This window comes from Macaca fascicularis, chromosome 15 (genome assembly GCF_037993035.2).
Source record: "Macaca fascicularis isolate 582-1 chromosome 15, T2T-MFA8v1.1".
In the NCBI taxonomy this organism is placed as follows: Eukaryota; Metazoa; Chordata; class Mammalia; order Primates; family Cercopithecidae; genus Macaca; species Macaca fascicularis.
In genome coordinates, this window is record NC_088389.1 from 113441641 (window position 1) to 113466027 (window position 24387).

Sequence of the window (24387 nt, forward strand, 5' to 3'; positions counted from 1 at the left end):
AGTTTCTGATTGGTTAAACTTAAGTTTCATTTTACTGTTTACATTGGGCTTTGGTTTGATTAGGCAGGAGCCCAAGGCACTATACTTGCTCCAGCCTAACGATCTCCATTAGGCCATTAAATTAACTAATTTCAAAAGATATATATGCTATTACCATATTGCAGCTTTATTATCTATGCTAGTCTAAGGCACAGTTTGCTTATAGAGAAGTTATATCTTGAAATGTACTAATATAAAATGCAGTGTTTCTAAGAATGTCTACATATGGCTAATATTATGGATTATGTGACTACATAGCCAGATTCTAGTGTAATTTCATAACAATTTAGTGAGATCTAGAATATTTCATTAATTTTCATCATAAAAATTTATTTAATAAATAAGGAATAATATACCCTCACCTTTCACATATGACTGTGATATTTAATCACTATATATTTTACTCCATATTTCACTCTTTAGTATTCCCTACAAGCATCCACCGGTATTAGTACAGAGTAGGTGTTCAATAAATATTGTTAAACAACCTAGAAACTGTACATGGCATTTTAATACCTACCATATGCAACTGTGACCTTAAAATGAAAACAGAAGCTGAGCCTTTTTTCTTCATGTGCACAGGGATGCCTAGTGTTCACTTTTAGTTCTTTCATTATTGTTCCTCTTCCCTAAACTCTCTTTGACTCTGCAATTCTAGGATGTTCTATAATTAGAAGCCAGCGAGGCATCAACTACTTCCTCTGGGCAAGTTTGTGCCTTAACACCTCTCAGTGACCTTCTGTGCTAATTAAACTACGTGTGAGAATAAAGAACATTGGTACTTAACTGAAATAAAAAGCAATTAAGTGGAAACATTTGGAGATGATTGTATGTTAATAAGAAATCTTAATCAATGTGTATACCTATGAGACTAACTGAAGCACCTTTAAAGAATTCACATTTTCTAATCAAACAAAATATAAACTTCGTTGTTTCCTAAGACGTGCACAAGCTCACGAAAGTCTTTGATTGTTTCACAGACAGAAGAGAAAATTGCTGTCTTCTGTTGTTCTCTTTGTAGCTTTCTGGAAATCAGTGAGACATCCCTGAAGCAATTTATTTTCTCTAACATACAAATTAAGAATACTCTAAATTTTATCCAACAAATCTAGGCTTGGTTTATATCTTTCTAAATCTTCAAAGCACATTAGTAATTTGTATATGTGAAGAAAAAAATACATTAAACACAGGAAGTTTAGATCTGAGGTGCAATCACAAGCCAAATTTGACACTCCCTCTTTCTTTACAGCCCAAGAGCTAGGAATGTTTTTCACAGTTTTAAAGTTCTGTTTTTAAAATAAACTTAGAGGAAAAAAAAAAAAAACAGAAAAATATGTTATAGGGACCATATGCAGCCCCAAAAGCCTAAACTATTTACCGTCTAGCTCTTTTTAGAAAAAGTTTGCTAATCTCTCATTTAATTGATAGTTCAATCTGATAATATTAGTACTATCCAGCTGGGTACAGTGGCTCATGCCTGTAATCCCAGCACTTTGGGAGGCCAAGGCAGGCAGATTGCAAGGTCAGGAGTTGGAAACCAGGCTGGCCAACAAAAAAATACAAAAAAATTAGTTGGGCGTGGTGAAGGGGGCCTGTAATCCCTGTTACTTGAGGGGCTGAGGGAAGGAAAATTGCTTGAACCTGGGAGGCAGAGGTTGCAGTGAACCGAGATTATATCACTGCACTCCAGCCTGGGTGACAGTGCGAGACTCCATCTCAAAAAAAAAAAAAAATTGCACTATCCAAATTCATAAAACCATCCTAATTCCAAAAAAAAGTTAAATAAAAATGAAGTTAACTAAAGAAGTTAAAATTTAATTTAATTTACTCATTAAATAATGAATAAATTCAATTACTTATTTCATTCCAATCATGTGCCAAGGAATTTCCACAAAGTTAAGTCATTTACTTCTCACAAATGCCTTAAAAGCTACTCCTTATTACTATTTTTATGTGAGACAACTACAACCAAGACTAGTTAAGTAAGCTGCCCTATGTCACCCCATGCTTGTGTTACCAGATGGAAAGTCTTGACTGTGAATTGTCCAGGTTCATGGTGCATTGAAGAAATAGTTGAACAAAATGCACTAAGCAACAAAAGAACGAAGCAATGAAATTACAGATTTATTAAAGCAAAAGTACACTTCACAGAGTGAAAGCGGGCTCAAGCAAGCAGCCCAAGACCCCCAGCTGTAATGTTCTTTAGGGTTTTTATCAAGCTAAAATAACTTGGTACCCTTTAGAGGCTGCCAATTGGTTACACTCTATGTAACCATAGTTACCCTTTAGAGGCTGCCAATTGATTACACTCTATGCAAATGAAGGCTTGGTTCATGAGCAATCAGAAGCTGAAGTGAGGCGTGGCCCATGATCAACTAGAGGCATTTCTCATTTGTGATGTAGGGGAGAAGGGATTTTGTAGAGGGAGGAGACTCTGGTCCCTTGTCACTTGGGCATGCAGAGGTGGGGTTTTCCTTTTGGTCCACTTCCAAGAAGTAAGCCATGGGTTGGCCTTAGCCTGTCTCCAGACCCTATTCTCCTGCCTCAGCTGAAGCTGATGTGTCTCTGATTCCAAAGCCTGGGAAATTTTCTTTACAGCAGCTTTGTTACTGAAAAGAACTTTCAGGAATGTAGTTAATAACCACTGGTGTTCAAGGACCTATTTTAATTAATAAAAATGATTTACATTAAACATTAAATTTTAATTTATAATAAATGCATTTGAGGCACTGAAAATAATTTGTTTCCTAAATACGACATTCCCACAAGTTTTATACATTATAAATTGCCTTCAAATATTCTCCCTCTTCTAGCCCTTAGACATTGAGGGGTATATGTCAACACATTTTACGAGGTTCAAATTAATGCATTTCCTGAATTATCCAATCTAAATTAATGAGGTTGTTCGTATGGACCACAATAATTTCAGCAATTTCTTCTATTTTTTTTTTAATCTGTGCTTTGGTTTAAATCTTTTCTCTTGACCTGTCTTTTAATTCACTACCCCTGTTTTCTGGTGTGTTTAATCTGCTGTTAAATCCATTTATTGAGTTCTTAATTGTGGATATTGTATTTTTCAAGTCAATAACTGCCATTTGATTATTCCATATAGATTTCAGCTCTCCAGTAAAATAATTTATCTTCTGCTCTATTTTCTTCAACATAGTAATCACAGTTATTCTAAAGTCATTGTCTAATAATTCTAATACCTACCTCACCAGTGAGTTTGTTTACATTATCTTTTTTATTTTTGGTCTTGGGTTTTGGTTGTATAGTCCTATCAAATTACAAGACTAGTCACTTTTGATTGGATAATGGACATTATTTACAACAATTGTAAAAGCTCTGGATGATGTTATCATTTTCATCCAAGTTCATTCTTTTCTTTGCTAGACAAAGTGAGAGCAAATCCTCTTAATTCAAGGATTGAACCAAGTCAAGGCTGGATGACTTTTAGCCAATGCTCAATCCATTTCTAGTTTGCTATTTTACCGATGGTTTCGTGCCCCAGGGCTTTCAGCTGAGAACAGAATTTGTTCACCATGACCCCAAACCCTGGAAGGTCCTGAAATCTAACTTCTGTGTTCTGTGAAGCTGAAAAATTCTGATCTGTATTTCAGATATTTACAGATTTGATTTGTGGTCTTCTGCACAGTGAAAATTTCAAATGTGGAAAATGTCTTGGGAAGAAAAATGATGCGATTTTGAAAATCCTCAAGAGTCTGATTTTGTCTCTTCATCCAGCTCAGATTGACAAATGGTATGATGCCTTTGTCCTCCAGAAAGGCCCTTATCCTGGGCAAAGCTTACCTGTTCTCAGGCCCCTTGTCTGTGCCCAGAACCAGCAAGTTCTGGGAACACTGGTTACAGGTTGTCATCTGCTGACCTCTCTATAGCTAGATCCTCTCTGGAATCTTAGACCCTATATCCTGATTTCTTCAGTAGCTCACTGATGCCTTTAAATTCAGAAGTTTTACATTTTGTCTGGATTTTTCTTTTTATTTTGAAAAAGATCATTAGCCTACAGAAAACTACTCCATCTTATCCAGGTTCAGAATCTCACATCTTTGGGCTCATAAACGGGAGATTGATAGAAAAAAATTTCTATTTGCCAGATGGATAAAAGAAAGGAAATAAACTGGGCAAGATGGGACAGACATTAACCATGTTGGCAGACGCAGGAATTAACAGAAACATAGAACTCTGATAATGTTATTTTCAATCTTTATAATCTAAATCTACCTCCAAGGTAGATATTCTTGGCCTCACTTTACAAATTAATTAGCAAGATGTGTATTATTGTATTCACTATCCCCAAAGCCTAGGTATCTTCTGCGTGGTATAGTAGAGCTTTGTCCAAAGTGACTGTGACATCACTAAGCCTCAGTTACTCACTCTGTCAAATGAGAATAATAATATTTATTTTATAATTCTGACCATTGAAATAAATACATACGAAAGCAACTCATTAATTACAAAGAGATATATATTTTAAGGGCAACTGGGATACATAAAAATGAATTTTATAAAGGGAGGCATTTTGTTGTTTTTCTTTTTCTTTTAAAAAAGAGATAGGGTCTCCCTCTGTTAACTAGGCTGGTCGCAAACTCCTGACCTCAAGCCATCCTCTTGCCTTGGCCTCCCAAAGCACTGGGATTATAGAGGGAAGAAGGGTCTTTAAAAAAAAAAATTCACAGATCCCTGAAAACAAGAGGCACACCACACCACACAGGGCTACCCAGGGAATTACCAGCATCAGTCAGGAGACAGAGGGAGCCAGGGGAAAATGTAGTTAACAGCCTTTATTGTGATTTCCCAGGGAAGGAACAAGCAATGCAGGGTTAACAGACTTAGGATTGGCAAGTTTGGATAATTTTAGCAGGCCCTAGGGGCATTGGGCCCTTTCCTAGTTGTCAGGAACCTGGCCTTGGGATGATTAGGGCAGCGGTGTGAGACCCCAGTAAACTAGGTGGTTGGGGGTATGGACTCTGGGTGGTGTGGTTTACAAATGACAGATGCATTTGCTGGAAAACTGTTTGCCATCTCTAGGAATTAGCTAACTCTAGAGGAGGTAGTCCCTCCAGGGTCAACTAGCCTCCAAGATGCCCAAGCATCAAAACACAGCAAAAAAAGACATGATTAAGACAGTATAGAAATGTAAGTGGCAGTTATCTTCCTTAAGTACCAATATTCTACTAATTCTGAGCTCATGGAGAATAGTAAAAGATTCTAAAATGTTTAAACCCTGCCTTTGTTGCCTGTGATGAGATATGTAGATAGACCCTTAGCTTCTTATGGAGACATCCATAGCTCAGGGGGGAAAGAAAGAAATCTTTGTGTCTCCTTGCTTAAACATTGTATGTATAATAGTATCAGTGACATTTCATCCACTAATTCAGTGCTGCTTATAAAATCTCTAGAATGTGATGTTAAAGGCAATGATAGTTCAATTAATAATTTAAAAATTCCAAATGTAGATATTTCTAAGCAGCTGTTGCTTATTATATGAGTAATTATTTTCAGATTAAAAAGCCATACCAGAAGCATATTTTTAAATATACCACATTGTACAGATTATCTCCATTGTTTCTCACTGAATTCTCTACCCAAACTGTAAATGCACTTGTCATTTGGGCAATACTTAATAGTGTCCAGAACTAGCACATTAACTTGCTTCTCAAATATGGGTGCTTGTGAGGGCAGGAGTTTTGGCAGTGTGGGAATCTGTTAGTTCCAGATCTCTTAAGAGAAGGAAAGTCCTCATGCTGTACAATCTCTTTTCCTAAAAAGTGAGCAATTAAACTAAACAATTTCAGAAATGTATAATTAATTTCATGCAAAACCAAAGTATATTATAACGAATTCTGTTCAAATTATTGGATTCATTTTTGCAAAGACCATAACATATTTCCATAGTGAATTAAGCTATTCTTGCATTGCTATAAAGAATTACCCAAGGCTGATTATTTTATGAAGAAAAGAGGTTTATCTGTCTCACAGTTCTGCAGGCTATACAGGCAAGGTGCTGGCATCTGCTTGGTTTCTGGGGAGGCCTCAGGGAGCTTATACTTGTGGCAGGAGCAGGCAAGTCACATGACAGGAACAGGAGCAAGAGAGTGAAGGTAAGGGTGAGGGCGAGTTGCCACACACTTTTAACTGACCAGATAGCACAAGGACTCACTCACTATCACAAAGACAGCACCAAGCTATGGGTATCCGCCCCCGTGATCCAAACACCTCACACACAGTCCCACCTTCAGCATTGGGGATTACATCTCAACATGAGATGTGGAGGGGACATTCAAACTATATCACATGATACACAAATGCATCCTTCTGGCAGGAGGAGTAGAGGATGAGCACCCATTAATACCCCTTATTTCACAAATCCTCCTTTTAAATCTGTGTACTGAGGGGAAATATTTCTTCCACATCTTCTCTGTTTCTTTCACATAAAGAGAGGTTACTTAGTAGAACCCCTGGCTTCCCTCTGCACCTTTCCTTATTCTACCCTCTGGGGATGTTGAGAACTGCTACACTGATGAGTAAATTTGGAAATAATACTTGGGTATTATAAGCTCAGTGCTGCTCTTTCTCCTACTTGGTCCTTTAGCCTCTGACAGACAGCCCAGTTTTGCCCTCCTCCTTACCAAGAGTGTCACCTGGGTCAGCCCCTTCACCAGGGAGACCTGCAACTGGGTGTACGCACTGCAGGTTCTGGTTTATTTATCAAGTTAGACTGGCCATGGCTAGTAATAATGATGGATCCTCAAATTTATTCATTATTTCTCAAATTCTTTGGAGCCGGACAGGGAAGCAGGGCACTATTCCCTTGGAGACCTCTGTATGACACAATCCACTATAATATGGTTTGTCTGTGTCTCCATTCAAATCCCACCTTGAATTGTAGTTTCCATAATCTCCATGTGTCATGGGAGGGACCTGATGGGAGGTAATTGAATTGTGGAGGCAGGTTTTTCCCATGCTGTTTTTGTGACAGTGAATAAATCTCATGAGATCTGATGGTTTTATAAAGGGCAGTTCCCCTGCACATGCTCTCTCCTGCCACCATGTAAGGTGTGCCTTTCCTCCTCCTTCACCTTCTGCCATGACTGTGAGGCCTCCCAGCCATGTGAGTCCATTAAACCTCTTTTTCTTTATAAATTACCCAGTCTTGGGTATTTCTTCATAGCAGTATGAAAATGGACGAATACACACTACTTCTCCATTGCCCTTGCGTTATACAATGCACATACTTTTCCATGGTCCAGGTTTCTTTTGTGCTCTGGAATTTAAATTTAAACAAAGAAAACAATTTGTTCCATTTTCTTTCCATGGACTATTCGTTAGCTTGAATAATAAACTAAGAATGTGTATTTATAGCAGTAGTTTCCTACCAGGGGGTCTTGGAAGGCCTCAGGTCCTCCAGAGTTTTCAGATGTGCTTTAAAAAACTGTGCTGAGTGGAGTGTGGGGTGGGGTTGGGGGGTTGGGAGTATAAGAGGAAGTAAAGTGAGAAGATCAAGACTCCAGGAACCCCATCTCAGTTTCCAAAATAACACTTCAACTTTCGTGTGTTTATTATGCTGGGCTGCCATAAAAGCATACATTTAAAGAAAGGGTTTCCACTATTTAAAAAAATAAAACTGGTAGGTTAAAAATTACTATTTCCTGTCATCTTTCCTGATTAGGCAAATATTTAGCAAGTTTATTATTGTACAAATTATTTTATTGGTGACAAAAAGCTGTTTTCTCTGGAGAATTTTCTCTCTTCCTAGCATGAAAGCCACAATCTAAAAAAGCACGATTCAGGGTTATAAGAAGTCAAGTTTGGAACTAGCATCTTGGGGTTAGAGAACTTCTTCACATAGATTCTCAGTTTAGAAATTCTACTATCCCTTTTAGTGCCCATTCCTTTGGTTATTTTAGAACTTCTAAAGTGTGGTCAGACAACATGGGAGTGAGTCTCCTTTTCCTGAATTGTAATGCACAAGATTTCCAAAGTCTTAAATAGGATCCAGTGATATCTAAATAATTATGGGTGAAATGCTAAGTGAAAATCTGGATGATAAAAAGTCTTCTATTAGCAGGAAAACATTTGCTCCACCTGATCCTTCTCAGAAGTTGCTTTCACCAGCTTCAGAAACGATCAACCCCAGTTGCTCATCTGCTGACTACAACCTGTCGTGCCTATCTTGTACTCTCCTGTAGGTCATTACGTCTTAAATCCTACTTTCCTGCACCACTCACAGCAAACAAACATCCTTTTGGCTTCTTACCGGAAGCCCAAATTGCAATGTCTACAAGTTTACTCTCTTGTAGAACCAATGAGGCAGTTGGAAAAGAAGAGATAAAGTTCCTGGCCAAAGAAGCTGGTTAAAAGAAACGGTAATTACTAAGAGACTTTGTCTCAATAGCAAGGAAAGGCTAAATTTCAGTTGATAAACGTAGCTTCTTCCTGGAATCCACTTGTATCACATGAAACCAATTTCTAAGAATTCAGCAGTATTTTTGTTTCAATATTCTGTCAGGAGCAGTACTCAACAAAAATCAAGCCGAAGCATAGTATACCTCAGGGCTGGCTGTGTAATTTGCAGGGGTTAGTGCAAGATGAAAATAAGGGGCCCCTTGTTCAAAATTATTTAAAATTCCAAGAACATGACAGCAGAACAGTAAACCAAGCACGGGTCCTTCTTCTGAGTGTGACTGCACAGGTGGAGCACTGCGAAGACAGTCCTTCCTATGCTTGCACCTATGCCGAAAATATCAGAGGCCACCGTCAATCTGCACAGACATGATGGAACTTTCCCGCTCATCTTCTTCCATATCTGCCGTTTGGTGAACTCTTTCACATTCTCCATCTCAGCCACTGCCAAAGTAGAAGTTTTATCCTTTATTTGTCCAAAAGTTTCTATTTTGTATGTAAGAAAAGCATTTTTGTTGGTCTCATCATGTTGGTCATGAGAACTAGCAGTCAGTTCACTTTTCAGGGCCCACCACAAAAGCGGGTGGATGGAAGGTTCATTCTTCTCCTGGACACCTTGGTGGGTTTGGGGAAGCAGGAATGAGGGCCAAACTGGGGGTGAGCACAACTGCTCTGTGTAAAAAGGGGGAAGAATTTGACATCTGCGGGATGACCTAGGAAGGACAGATCATGGAGAAGACAAGGGGGAGAAGAAGCAGGAAACAAGCTCTGTGATGTGCATGTGATACTTTTCCTTAACCCCCAGAATGACTAGTAAAATCCGTGACTGGTTGTTTGGAGAAAATCGGAGTGCCACCCTGGGTCTCTGGCCCAGAAGAGCAGCTTCAAATGCAAAAGGAACGGAAGGAGGCAGAGGGAGGCAGAGGGAGGCAGAGGAGGCAGATGGAACCTCAGAAATTAGAATCTTAGGGCAAAGTGGAGACCTTGAACTTCACAGGCCATGGAATTGGAGAACCAAAGTCATATTTCCTAGTTCTGGAGGCAAGAGGTGTTCCTAACTCCCAAGCGATTCCTACATTAAGAATAACGAGAGTCGGCCGGGCACAGTGGCTCAAGCCTGTAATCCTAGCACTTTGGGAGGCCGAGACGGGCGGATCATGAGGTCAGGAGATCGAGACCATCCTGGCTAACACGGTGAAACCCTGTCTCTACTAAAAAATACAAAAAAAAAAAAAAAACTAGCTGGGCGTAGTGACGGGCGCCTGTAGTCCCAGCTACTCGGGAGGCTGAGGCAGGAGAATGGCATGAACCTGGTAGGCGGAGCTTGCAGTGAGCCAAGATCTGGCCACTACAGGCCAACTACTGTGGTCACTATTCCCCACATATCAGCTCATCTGATTATCCCAATAACACTATAAAATAGGTATTGCTTTGCAGATAGTCAAAATAAGATACTAAAAGGTTTCAGGATTTTCCCAGGCTCATATATACTAAGGTACTGAAGCTGGGACTGGAAATTAAACAATTTCCAAGACCAGTGATCTTGAGCACTCTAAATTCTATCTTCCTAGATTATCTCATGTAACCCTGTGGTCTAGGAGAAGTAAATGCTGTTATTCAGGCTTTACACCGAGAGAACTGAAGGTCAGAAACATTAAGCAGTTGATACAAAGGGAAACTAGTAAGTGGCAGAACAAGGATCCAAACAGAATAGAACCAATTCCACATCTTTGCTTTGCCTCTAACCCTTATTGCCTCCTCCGAAAATGGAGCTAGATTCAGATTCTAGCTCTGCCCTCCACTATCTGTATTACCCGAGCAAATCACTTAACCTGCTGGCTTCTTCGTTTCCTCATCTGCAATATTGCAATTATAACTACTTTGAAGTGTGGTTCTAATGAAATATGAGATAACACACAGGTGAGCTGGAATGCATTATGCAAATATAAGGTATATTTACTGCTGTTATTTTGGAATACAAGGACTGTACTTCCCATGATGCTTTTCACTCTCCTATTTCTTAATATTCACCAAGGAGAGAAGGAAGAGATGTATCTTTGGAACAATGTTAATTTCATCCTACGGCTTTTGATTATTCATCCCTCTGAGTGATCCAGTCTCATTACATTCAGTCATTTGCTCTAAATGCTTGGCAGGCATCCAAACAGTTATTTGTTCAACTCAATAATCTAAGTTTATTGTCTTAAATAAATCACACCTGACAAATAACTCATGCTTCAAAATGATCTTTAAAAGTGGATGCTAAAGTGACACTGTCAATTCCAAAAATCATGGGTGATGTTCAGGCTTTTAACAAAACAACTTAAAAGCCTAACATTTTAATTTATTGCTGTACTGCTTTCTGTAACTGTACTTTGATTGGTTTCCACTCCTTCCTAAGCAGTAATTTTTTTCATGTGAAATATAATTTACACTTTAAAAGAGATCAGCTATGAGCAGTGCATATATGAGCAACATAAATATAAAACTCTTCTTGAAGGACCAATGCCTTGCTTCATTAAATTTTCACATTTTAAAAATATTAATATCAGTGGCCACAAACATATAAAAAGCTAGATGTACTTAATTTCCATAAAGTTATATTGGAAATTCATTTGTAAAATTTTGGAAGCACATTAAGGAATGTAAAAAATAAATTTCTCGTATATTGTAAAAATGAAAGAAAAGCAGATTAATAATATGATCCCAATTATCATTAAGTTCTGAACTTCAGAAGCTATACTGGGAGGATGTAAAATAGTAAAATAATGTCTGATCAATATACTTGAATAATGGAAGATTAAAATCAGTCAATAAGTGTTCAGGAAATGTTTATCGCTTCAATCAAGTCAAAGTTATATGTTTTAATGGAAAAAGTATTAGCATGAGTAACCAAAAAGAGTACATTTTCAAAACAATTTATATTACATTTATTAATGTACACATAAATTTAAGTTTAATTAAGACAAGAGATTTCTGAGAGCAATTAAATTTTGTGTATATATTATATTACAACTAAAGAATGAATATGTGCCAAAAATGTCCAGTTAAGGAGAACTTGTAAAACTGAAGCAATTTCCCATTTTATTTCCCAGCTCACTGCTCAGCTTCCTCTATAATAGGACAGAGAGCAGGATATGGTTAAGCCAAGGTACTAGTCTGAAACAAGCCTCGCTTCTCCCCTAGATTTCATGCTAACCACCTCCTTACCTGATTAGAAGAGGTCAATATAAAGCTCGGTAAGTTAGTTTAAAAGGTTCTTCCTTTGATCTTTCCTCAAATGATCATTACCTTCATGCTAGGAAAAGACAGAAATAAAGCAGATTTAGTAGCAATGTAAAGACATTGAAAATAAGATATGCTGTAGCTTATATACCAGCAGATAATTGGGAACAGAATGTATTGTAATTAAACATAATACCTTCCATATAAAGTGTTATGTTTCAGTAACCATACTTTTGGAATACACCAACTTGATACAAAGTGGTACCCATTAAGTTACTTAGATAGCAACCTACTAACAATATTGACCTTTTCTGTTAGGATTCAGATAGCGATAAATTGACTTATACTTTATATTATATTAAAAAATCAAACATTAACAAAAAATTTTTTCAATACTTTTCCCCATCAACATTTAATTCTAATAACTAACTTATCAAATACTTAAGTGTTCATATAATAAAAGTAATTCATTGCTATTTTAATATCTCATATATATCGACTATTTGGTTGTTCATATGCAATCACCAACAGGAAAGTGTGTATTCCCTTCAAAGTCATAAATGCACTTCTGCCACTCAGGGATTATTTCAGTTCACCCTTAAAAAGTCAGATTTCAGCAGATGACACAGTTACCTGGTACTTTGGGGACTATCTACCCAGAAAATTGAGGTAACGTAGACAAAGACATGGATTTCTTCTTTACTTTTAAATTTTTTTTTAGCTTGAAATTATCAGGTCAGCTAAGTGCAAGGTTCTAAAGGCATCAGCTAATTAAGCAATGTTCTGCTTCCCTGGGGCTGTCTAGAGATTGCATTTAAAAAGTAACCCATGGATCAAATCACATAAAACTATACACACACGCACATGAACGCACACGCACACACACACATTCACATTTGGGTAAATGAGTACATGTAAAGAGAAGTGAAAATGAATAAGATCTAGAGTCTAGTTAACAATATTCTATTAATGTCAGTTTCCTCATATTGATATTATACGGCGGTTATATAAGACATCACCATTTGGGAGAAGGTGGTTGAAGGACACATGGGACTCTATGTACTATTTTTGTGACTCCCTGTTGGTCCATAATTATTTCAAAATAAAAAGATTTTTTTTAAAAAAAGTAACCCCATAGACAATTATGCCTCAAGGAAACGATGCATTGCTATGTGTAAAATGCTGAATCAGTACCACAGAAGGAAGTTCACAATAGAAATTATTTTAAAATAATGAGGCATTAATTTGTTGTAATTTCCACCAGAATTTGATCCAAAAACATAAAAAAAAATAAGTTTAGGTTAGGGTAAGGGTTATAATTAGTGGTGTGCTGACAAACATTTCACAACCAGCTGTTGAGTGTGGAGCTCTGATTGTAGTATTGGCAACTTTGCGTACTGTAAATCTTCCCACCATGGCAAATTTCAAACTGTAAATGTAACATTGACATCTCAGTAAATTCCTGAAAATTTGGCAACGAGTTTTCACATGGGATCCATTTCATGAAGAAAGTGAACAGACTCTGAGTGGGCATACTTACTTGCATGGCCCACCCCATAAGGAGGGGCCCAGCAGGACAAGGCCCAGAGTTAGGTCTCTAGGGTTTAGGTCCCCTCTTGCCTGGCTCTAAACCCTCATCCCATATGTCAGCCTCATCCATGTAGCCCTCTTTCGTCCATTCACTTTCTATCTGAACCATAATTCAGCCAAGGTCAGAAGGAGCTGGAAAGGGCATGCTCATTAAGCATTTGTTTTTGGGATAATTCTCATTTCAGTAGTTTTCCCTCCACATCATATACCCAAATCATGCCATAATGTACCAACTTGTTTACCACTGATTTTAGAGCAGCAAAATATCTTCTTTTATTAGCACACAATATATTCCAATAATAACTCCCACAAATGGATGATGGGAGCTTATTTGGAGAGTTTGTGCTCTTAACTAAAAATCCCTTTCTCTTCTCTCAGAGAGGATCATGCTCTTTGATAAAGCACGTGTCTTTTTGGGGTAGAACAGCAATGGAGCAATGGAGCAGAATAAGAATGCTTAACTGGGGAGCCAGATTCTTGTTCATGTTGATAAATGGTGATTGGTGTCATCTTATAACCTAGTCACAGCTGACTGGTCCAGTATATTATGTTCAATACAAAATAGAATAACATAGCTTAAAAGATAATACAGTTCACAATGATTAACTTGATACCACATTTTAAACAATGACTCTGAATTATAAGATAGCAAATTTTAGGATAACTGAGAAAGATGGGATTAATTTTATTTGGACACCTGATTTGCTTGCAGTCATTCCAAACAATATATATTAGACAAACTTGAGTGGCCTTATTCTTAAGGTGATCCCATTTGATATAGTTGGAATATTTGTCTTCTCCAGATTACATGTTGAAATTTGAACCCCAGTGTTGGAGGTGGGGCCTGGTGGGAGGTGTTTGGGTCATGGGGGTGGATCCCTCACTGATGACTTGCTGCCATCCTCACGGTAATGAATGAGTTTGCGCTCTATTAGTTCCCATAAGAACTTATTGTCAAAAAGATCATGGCACCTCCCTTCTCTCTTTCTTCCTCTCTTGCCATGTGACACCTGTTCCCTTTTGCATTGCATCATAAGTGGAAGCTTCCTGAGGCCTCACCAGAAGCAGATGTTGGCATTATGCTTCTTGTACAGCCTGCAGAACCATAAGCCAAATAAACCTCTTTTCTTTATAAAGTAACAGGCTCAGGTATTTCTTTTTTTCTTTGTTTTTCTTTTTTCTTTTCTTTTCTTTTTTCTTTTTTCTTTTTTTTCCTTTTCTTTTTTTGAGATGGAGTCTCCCTCTATTGCTCAGGCTGGAGGGATCTTGGCTCACTGCAATCTCCACCGCCTGGGTTCAAGCAATTCTCTGCCTGGGCCTTCCAAGTAGCTGGGATTACGGGCACCCACCACCATGCCCGGCTAATTGTTTTTTGTATTTTTAGTAGAGACGGGGTTTCACCATCTTGACCAGGCTGGTCTTGAACTCCTGACCTTGTGATCCACTCGCCTTGGCCTCCCAAAGTGCTGGGATTACAGGCATGAACCACTGCACCTGGCCAGGTATTTCTTCATAACAACACAAGCAGATTCAGACAGCATGCCTATCCATAACCTGCCTAATTATTTTGGAATTACCTTAATCAAGCTCCCCAACAGTGTATGAACCTTGCTTATATCACTATGGTGGTTTTATGTCACTCATTACTGATTCAGTTCCAGTTGCCTTTGGTTTCCGATGAGATTGAAATAAAATTTAAAGTCATTTTCATGGTAAGATCATAGATTTTTTCGTTCAGACTTTGGATAAAATTAATTTAGTGAATTACAACTGACATTGCATTTTAGAATGGAGTTGAGTGGAATGGAATGGAATGGAAGAAAATAAAAAAAAATTAGAATGTCCATTTATTAATACTAAGTATTGTATAGGAAGCTGTCACTCAGACTTGCAATCTAAAAGGTTTATTTTTTTACTACTATTAAGAATAAAAAAAAAAAAATTAAGTTCCACAGCCCTAATGGCCCTACCCTGCTCTCCGCCCTCATCAGTTTCAATTCTGTCCCTCACTCACGAAGGTCTGCCACACTTGCTTCTACTTCTTAAGCACATCAGGCTCACTTTGGCCTCAGGATATTTGCCCTTACGACTTTGTATTTCTGGAGAGCTCTAGGTGCAGAGGTATCTCATCCCATTTTAGTTTATTTTCCTTGATAGTTAATGATATTGGGTACTTTTTCATGTTATGCTTGTTGCTCATTTGGATATCCTCTGCAGATAAGTGCCCCTGCAAGTCTTTTGCCCATTTTGTTTTTAAGCTGTTTTCTTCTCTAATGAATTTGTGGGAACTCTATATATTTTGTATATGAATCCTTTGTTGTATATGAATCCTTTACTTATTTACTTTGGTTTGTACATTAGCATCTTCTTTTAGAAATTTTCATCTGCCTAAAGTTACGATAATTTTAACCTATGTTTTCTTTCAAAAGCCTTATTGTTTGCCCTTTAATTTTAGCTCAACGATGCACTTCAATTTTAATTTTTATGTGAAGTTTGACGTAAGGGTCAAGTTACATTTGTGTTCTCCCCACGAGGATATTCCACTGCTCTATTCTTTCCTTTGTTAGCAGTGGCATCTCTTTCTGATCCGAAGTGTCTGTATATGTGTGGGTCTATTTCTGGGCCTTCTATTCTGTTCCATTGGTCTACTTTTCTGTCACTTTCCTAAATATTGTAACTTTATGGTCATTCTTAACAATGTCATTTTTCAGCAATAAAAAGAAATGAACTATTAATATATTCAACAACTTGGATGGATCTCAAGAAAATTATGCTGAGTGAAAAAAAGTCAATCCCAAAAGATTGCACACTGTATGATTCTGTTAATATAACATTCTTGAAATGACAAAATTATAGTCAGGAAGAATGAATTCAATCACTATAAGTTAGTGATTGCCAGAGGTTAGAGATGGGGGAGGAGGCGCAGGAGGTAGATGTTGTTAGAAAAAGGCAGACAAATATATGGGATCCTTGTGGAAATGAAACTACTCTGGATCTTTACTGTGGTGGTGATTACATAAATCTCTACGTGTTAAAATCACATCGAATTAAATACATATACAGACATACATATAGACGTACACACACACATGAGTACACTTTAAACAGGGGAGATCTGAATAAGATTAATGAATTCTACAAATGTCAATGTCCTGATTGTGATATTGTACTAGATTCATATGATATACTACAATTAGGGGAAACTGGTTGAACACTATATAGAGTATCTATAATATTTCTTACAAATGCATGTGAATGAACTCAAATGAAAAAATGTGGATCTTTCAAATGAATGTAGGATAGCACCCCATTTAGTTAGCTCTTTAAAACTTTCGCTCAGACATATTTTATAGTTTTCACTGTAGAGATGTTGCACATTTTTGTTAGATTTCTAGGAATTTGAAGTTTTTGATGTTATTGTAAAGAATACCATTTAAAAATTTTATTTTCCAATTGTTCATTGCAAGTATATGAAATACAACTGATTTTGTATGTTGGTTTCTATATCCAGTAATCATGCTACATTCACTTAAGTATAACAGTTTATTTTTGCGTTTTTTTAGATTTTTAACCTAATCATATCTATCATCTATGAATAATGACAATTTTATTTTTTCTTTCCAAAGCTTATCAGTTTTTATTTTGTTTTTTGATTTATTGAACTAGCTAAGATCTTCAGTACAATATTGGTTAGAACTGGTAATAGTGGATATCTTTGTCTTGTTCACAAACTCATGGGAACATGTTCAATATTTCAAAATAGAAAAAATACTTGCTATATGTTTTATCAAATGTTTTTATCTCCCTCTTTAGATGAGTATATTATTTTCCTCATTTATTTTATTAGTGTGGAGTGTTGCAAAAGTCTCTTATACAGTCATGTGCCACACAACAGCATTTTGGGCAACAATAAACCACATATACAATGGTGATTCCATGATATTATAATGGAGCGTATATAGAAACCTGATCTAAGACACATGAAATTGGCATTGCAGATGAAGTAGGGGAAATGATTAATATTCGATCATGGTAATGGGGCATTTGGTTTTTCCATATGAACTGTATTATGTGAATACGCTCTATGATTTTCACACTATGATGAAATCATCTAACAATGCGTTGCTCAGAACATATCCTGGTCATTAAGTGACATAACTGTATTTTGTTCTGCTCTTTCCATTCTTTTTTTCTCAGTGTAATTCAGTTTGGACATTTCCTGTTGATTAGTTTTTGAGTTTGCTCAACCTATTTTCTGTTATGTCCAGTCTGCTCTTAATTAATCTAATAAGTTCTTAATTTCACAATTAAGATTTTCCAATTGTTGATATGCATTTGATTCTTTTTAAAGCAGATTCCAATTCTCTTCCAAGGTTCTCCAAATTTTCATTCGTTTTGTTCAAGTTTTCCTCTATTTTAATATACACTTAATAGTTATATTGAAATACTTATCCCCTCACTCCAAGATTTTAATTATCTTCTATTGATTGTGTTTTTCTTTTATCAGTCATATTATCCTCCCTTTTTAAGTACCTGGCAATTTTTTACTGTATGCCAGAAACTGTGAATGAAAGAATCATGGAAATTGAAGGTGATGTTATTTTCCCACAGGGAGGGTTCACTCTTCTCTCTGTTGGGCAGATTGAGTGAGGAGCTACATTACCTTAATCCAGCAAGGAGCTGAGCTGAATAAGATGGGGGCTGAAGCTTCAGGCGGACTCCCTCCACTTCTGGTCTCATGTGTCTTCAGCATGTACAGAGTCTCTGTTCTGGGTCTCGCTATCTAGTGGACTGGAGACTGTGAGGTAGTTGATGATGCCTTTCAAACTTCTATCTAGCACCCCACCAGGCTTTAAAACTAAACAAATTTTTTCACAGAAAAAAATCAGCCAAATGCTGAGGAATCCTGTCTAGTTCATAATGTCAGTCAACACAAAAGTCCCTGCTGGTCTTACTTTCTCCTATTGGAGTCTCTATTTTTATGGCAATGTCAATCCTCAGCCTGTGCTCAGACCTGCAAATGCCTCTAGGTATGCAAGTCCCAGCTTATCAAAGGAGGGCTCTTCAAACAACTGGACTAAATGGGCAAAGAGCTTCAATAGACATTTCTCCAAGTAAGATATACAAAAGCCAACAAGCTCATGAAAAGATGCCCCCAATATCACTAGTCATTAGAGAAATGCAAATCAAATCTACTTCACACCATTAGGATGGCTGTAATTTAGAAAAAGGAAAATAACAAGTGGCAAGGATGTTAAGAATTTAGAACCCCCTTCCATTGCTGGTGGGAATGTAAAATGGTTTAGCCACACCGAAAGGAATTAAATGTGGATGCTTAAACAAATACATGTATATACATGTATATATGTACACAGCAGCACTACTCACCCATGCCAAAATATGGAAACAGCTTAAATGTCTATCAGCTGATGAATGGATGAACAAATTGTCATATATGCATACAATGGAATATTATTCAGCCTTAAATAGCAAGGAATATTTACATGCTATAATGAAGATGAACCTCAAAGCATTATGTTAAGTGAAAGAAGACAAATAAGGACAAATTGTTCCATTTATATAACATATCCAGAATGGGTAAATTCATAGAGACAGAACACAACAGATTGATGGTTTCCAAGGGCTGGGAAAATAAAGGGATGGAGAATAACTGCTTAATGGGCATGAGGTTTTCTTTTGGAGCGATAAAAATGTTTTGGAACTAGATAGAGGTGGTGGTTGCAAAACATTGTGACTATACTAAACACCATTGAATTGTTCACTTTTAAAAGGTAAATTTTTGTTTGGTGAATGTTACCTCATTTAAAAAAGAAAGGATTTTTTTACCCAGGAATATCTTGCTTATATACCCTTCTGTGTTTCCGTAACTCTACAATGTCTTAAATGATTTTAAAATTTATCCACTTCTTTCTCACTGTTGCAGTGAAAATAATGGCCTACCCAGAAGTAAGCTTCTACACATTACATTTTTGAATATTTTAAATCATGTATTACTCTCTAAAGTTATATTGTTGATTTAACTCATTTCCTTCTTTGTTGTCTGTCTATAGTGATTCTCAGCCTATGCTCAGATTCTGCTGTGGAATCCGCTATAAAATGCTCCAAAGAGCAAGGACTTGGTCTTTCTTCCTCACTGCTATATCCACAGCATCTAGCACTGGCCCAATTCACAGCAGGCTCTCAACAAATACTTCCTGAATATATATGAAATCAAATGTTTTTAGGAGAAGCAGTGCACTTGTTCTCTTTTAATAGTAGTTCATGGAAAACTTATATCTTTGTCCTTCAGTTTATCGGTAAGTCTGTGGTTGCTGAGGGTTTATTCCTTTATTATCTGTTAAGTAACAACCAAGGGCAGGGAAGGGGAATAATTTTTCAAGTCTAGGACACAAAATGGGTCATAAAGGGAAATTCGTTAACAACAAAGATTCACACACAAACCAAGTATGCTAAATAGCTACCAAATGCAGCAGTGGCAAAGGTAATTTGCTATTGTGATCCTAAAGTATCAGAAGATCCTTGAAACTTGTGAATCCTTATTTTTTTTAAAAAAATACTGCTCTGTTTACTAGACCTCAGCATAAATTAAAGAAGTCCAATCAGGTGGCATCTTTACCAAACAGTTCTTAACATCAGAGGGTGATAGGCAATATTTACTTACTTGCTCTCAATGGACTGACCAAAGTCTGAAGTACCAAAAAAAAAAAAAAAAAAAGACCATCTCAGTCAATGAATCTGCTCTAAGCAGTGGATTTCAAGGACTTCCCAGCTCTCCTTTAGATCAAACTGCAAAATGAAAACAGCGCCAATGATATTCACCCAGCTCTCCTGCACTAAATTTTATCGCCAAATTTAGGTCTCACTTCCAGTGTGTGGCCTCTTAGGTTCTGAACCAACCTTGACAATGTTAGAATTCATATAACAAAGTTTCATTGACTTGGTGGGAAATAGCACTTAATATTTTAAATTAAGTAAGACTTAGCGGGCAAGAAAATGGCTAAGGAGTCTTCTCAGAACTCAAATTGCTCTTTTAAAAAATGAAAACAGCTTGCATGAATTTAAGTCACCCTTGAAAATGTGGCTGTAATATAAAATCTTGGTTTTTCCCCAAATCAAGATTCAAGTTTCTGATCTTTATTCATTTTTCTCTTATGCATTCCATGAAAGCTTAACCAAAGAAGCAAAGGCTTTGAAATCTCTTATCTTCCAAGATTTGATTTCCATGTAGCTCACACTAAATACACTTTTCTTTATTTTCTCATGCTTTTAGGAATATATTTTACCATTCTCTATGCCAGATTCACTCATTCTAGGTCTTTTGTACCACAAATATCCAGCAACACAAATATATGTGCCTTCAGAACAATAGAAGTAGATTTCATGCGATTATTTCAATGTATATCAGTAACTATTCTTTTAGAAGGTATGTTGCTTTATATGTAACATTTTATACATGAAATACAGTAGGTCAAACAAAAATGTATATTAAGCATGGCAATAATATATTTACCTTACTATTTTGATATCACTCCTTTCTTCGTAGAGTTTTTATTTATTTTGATAAAGCCAAGATTATGGCACATTGATAATAGGCATAAAAATTATATCTGTTTTAATTCAATAGACCAAGTTCTATTTCTTCACAGGCTAAGGACCTGACATTCAATAAAACCTTGGAATCCAAAAATAATGATAATCATAGAAAATAGTAAAATGTTTCAGCTTGTTTCTTTCCTTTTCTTAAGAGAGCCACATCTAATTGCTTCCCCGAATGACCCCAGTGTCTTGGAATCAATATATCTGATTTACAGATCATCTCAAAACCATATCCTTCAAAATACGAAAGCACTTTCCTAACACTGGTGCAATTATTTTCTCTTTAACTCCCATGTTTTCCCAGTAATCTTCACTGCGTTAGAAAAAGAGGTATTGATCTTATCTGCAGCTTCAAAAAGAAGTACTTGTAGAGTCCCTCAATTTAACCCCTTTTGGCATACATTTCTCATTTTAATTTCTCAGTGGCCTTTGCATGTGTATATGCATTGGAAGAAACTAGTCACAAACTTTGATTATTCCTGGTGGCACCATCCTGGTGGAAACAGACAACATATAATATAAAATATTATACAGATTATTTATAAAATGTCTATTTTATAAATCATATAAAATAGATAACAATATTATTCCTTTCATTCTTTACAGGACGTGACGTCCAGGACCAAGGGTCTACATAGTCCCAGTTTATAGCTCAGATTGAAATCAGCTCCCAGTGAATTTTGGGTGGGCTTCTAGAAGACTTCCTCAGATGTCTAGGGGCTTTGAAGAACAATGATCAAGAGGAGTATTTTTCACTTCAGGGTGTCCTTAGGTGGGCAGGTACTGCAGGACAGGAGTTAGTGAATACACCATCCACCCAGAGGGCCACCAAGAGGCCACTGAGAGAGAAGGAATAACCATTTCTACAAAACAGCATGGCTTGGATGGAAAGGCTTCACTAATTTAATGCACTAATTTTCTCTGTTGAACCTGGTAGTCTGTAAAAGGCACTGTGTCCCCTCTAGTAAACAGCAAACTTGCTTCTCACGCACAGGGGCAGTGGGTGCTGAAAATCATGGAATGCGGTCCCTGAGCCTGTCAGTCATGAGCCTTTTTATGGCATAAGTTGCTGGAAATTGCCCCCGTTTAAACACATGTTGATTTTCTTTGTACCTTTATTTCATTCATGGAGACAGATCCTCTCTGTTTGCTTATTTTTTTCTCAATGGGTTGATCCAGAAAAACATTTGCTCCTCCTCCAGAGTTCAAATTTTTATTCTAATTTCTCTTCCAGGAGCTCTTTTTCTCATTTCTGATTATCTATTTCTTGTGACTCTTCTGTTCTTTCAGTGCAGAAATAGCAATACATTTGATAATAGGGGACCTCCCAGACTTCCCTAGAGGTGCCAGGTAATATATCTTTTATTACCTTTCTAAAATTGGAAAAATTATTATTTCCAAGAACTTAGGATTTGTGGAGCCTTCGGTCTGGTCTTCTGCTGGTCTGTTTTAGCCTTTTGCCTGAGCAATAAGAAAACCTGTGCTGTGTTCACGTAGAGTTACGTGTTGTTCCCAACCTAACAGATGTGGTTCCCAATCCAAAATCTTAATTTATCAAAAACACTTGTTTTTTTCATACATTATTAACTTGTATCAACTAAATGGCATGTGCTAACTTTGTTGAACAGGCTAAGTTTAAAACTATTTGTTGCTCTTATTAAACATTTATTAAATAAACCTTAAAATGAATTATTTAAAATACACGGATCCAAAATACTTTTAATTAAAATAGTCTAATTTAAAAGGGGATTTATACATTGTGTATTACTGGGAAAGGAGTTGAAAGGTGAGTTGATGGTCCCAAATGTTCCTTGCAACCTTGGTAGTCTAGATGCTGCTCTTTGAAGAATGCCCTGGGTACAGTCTGCCCTTGGCTGCCACAAGTGGCCCTTAATCTAAGAAGCTTGTAAAGGAAGGCCAGTCGGGAGCTCCGAGCATCAGTTTTGTTGCACCCTAGTAATTCACACTTCGGTGATCTGCCAATGTTATACAGCAATTCTCAAGAAAATTACTCCCTGCCTTAGCTTATAGCACACAGGAAATTTAGTGGTGGAAGGATTCAAAGAGGATTCTCTATGTAGAAATGTCAGTGCTGGCATAAGAAGTATTTATTAAGAAACATCATTGTTCAAATTTAACTACTTCCTTTTAAAAGTGATTATCCTGAGTTAAGCTTCCAGCCTCAAACTGTCTGATCAATGAGACAAGGTAGGTGGAAAGGTTTTTTGCAGAAACAGAGTAACTATGAGATCAAAGGGGTATTTCAATGCTAACGTATATTGGCCCACTGATTTGCTTTCCCCTGAAATCCTCACTACTGAGCTATGTCAAGTTCACAAGTATTGAGTCAGCTCCTACTACTTGCCCAGCCTTATAGTATTGTTTTGAGAACTCCCAAAAAATATTTGGAGGGCGAATTTTAATTAGATAGCAATAATCATAAACTATTCATAACTATACAACTTTATGACTAGGACATTTATTCAAAATAAGCATAGATGTATGCAAAGATTTTTCTATCAAAATTTTAATCACAGTCTTGTTTTCTTTTTAATAACAGCAGTGAAAAAATTAGTGTAACTTAAATATCCAAGAATAAGAAATTGCTTAAATTAATTTTAAAATGACGCAAATGGAGTCAATGATAACAGTTAAATGCGAGGCTTTGGAGCAAAATTTAGTAGGACTGCAGTTGCAACTCTGCTATTGACTAGTTTTACAATCCTGGGCAAGATACTTAAATTCTCTAACAGTTGTTTCCTCATCTGTAAAACAGATAATACCTACTTCATACGATGACAGTTTGAAAAAAAAAATCAAACTATGTAATTTAGGTACACTATGTAGCACAGAATCTGTCATATAATAAGTATTCATCATATGATGAATGGTTATCATGGTAACAATAAAACCATATGCAAGTATTACATTTATGTTGCAGAATATTTTGTTATGAGTAAATGCTCACGATTTATTGTTAAATCAGAGAAAGTAGTAATGAAGTAGAAAACAGTGAATAATCTTAGTTTAAAAAAAAAAAGTTATGTAGGTGCCTGTAGAGGGGTCAGGGGGAGGGAGAGCATTAGGATAAATAGTTAATGCACGCAGGGCTTAATCCCTAGGTGATGGGTTGATAGGTGCGGCAAACTACCATGACACATGTTTACCTATGTAACAAATCTGCACGTCCTGTGCATGTATCCTGGAACTTAAAATAGAATAAAATTTAAAATAAAAATAAAGAGCAAAGATCACTCTAAAAAAATAAATTACAGGAAACAGAGAACAAACTTTAATAATATATACTTCTGGTGACAGAATTATGAATAATAACTGGTTTTTTTCTTCATGCTTTGCTTCAATGATTATATTATATATTGAAAACTAAATAGTCATATTTTACAAACATGTAAAAAGGTGACTGCTTCCATAAAAATAAAAACAAAATAATTTGCTCTAAAAGGCAGGAGAGAGCTAAGCACTGTGGCTCAT

At 36.7% G+C, this 24387-nt stretch overlaps 1 long non-coding RNA gene across 1 annotated transcript in view; it reads right to left on the minus strand.

The window, feature by feature from the left end:
* LOC135967592 (uncharacterized) overlaps nt 1–24387 on the minus strand; it is a 179730-nt gene that overhangs the window by 63336 nt on the left and 92007 nt on the right. Inside the window, exon 3 of the long non-coding RNA XR_010581748.2 lies at nt 11674–11761. This is a non-coding gene — a long non-coding RNA (uncharacterized lncRNA). The remainder of the gene's footprint in view (nt 1–11673; nt 11762–24387) is intronic.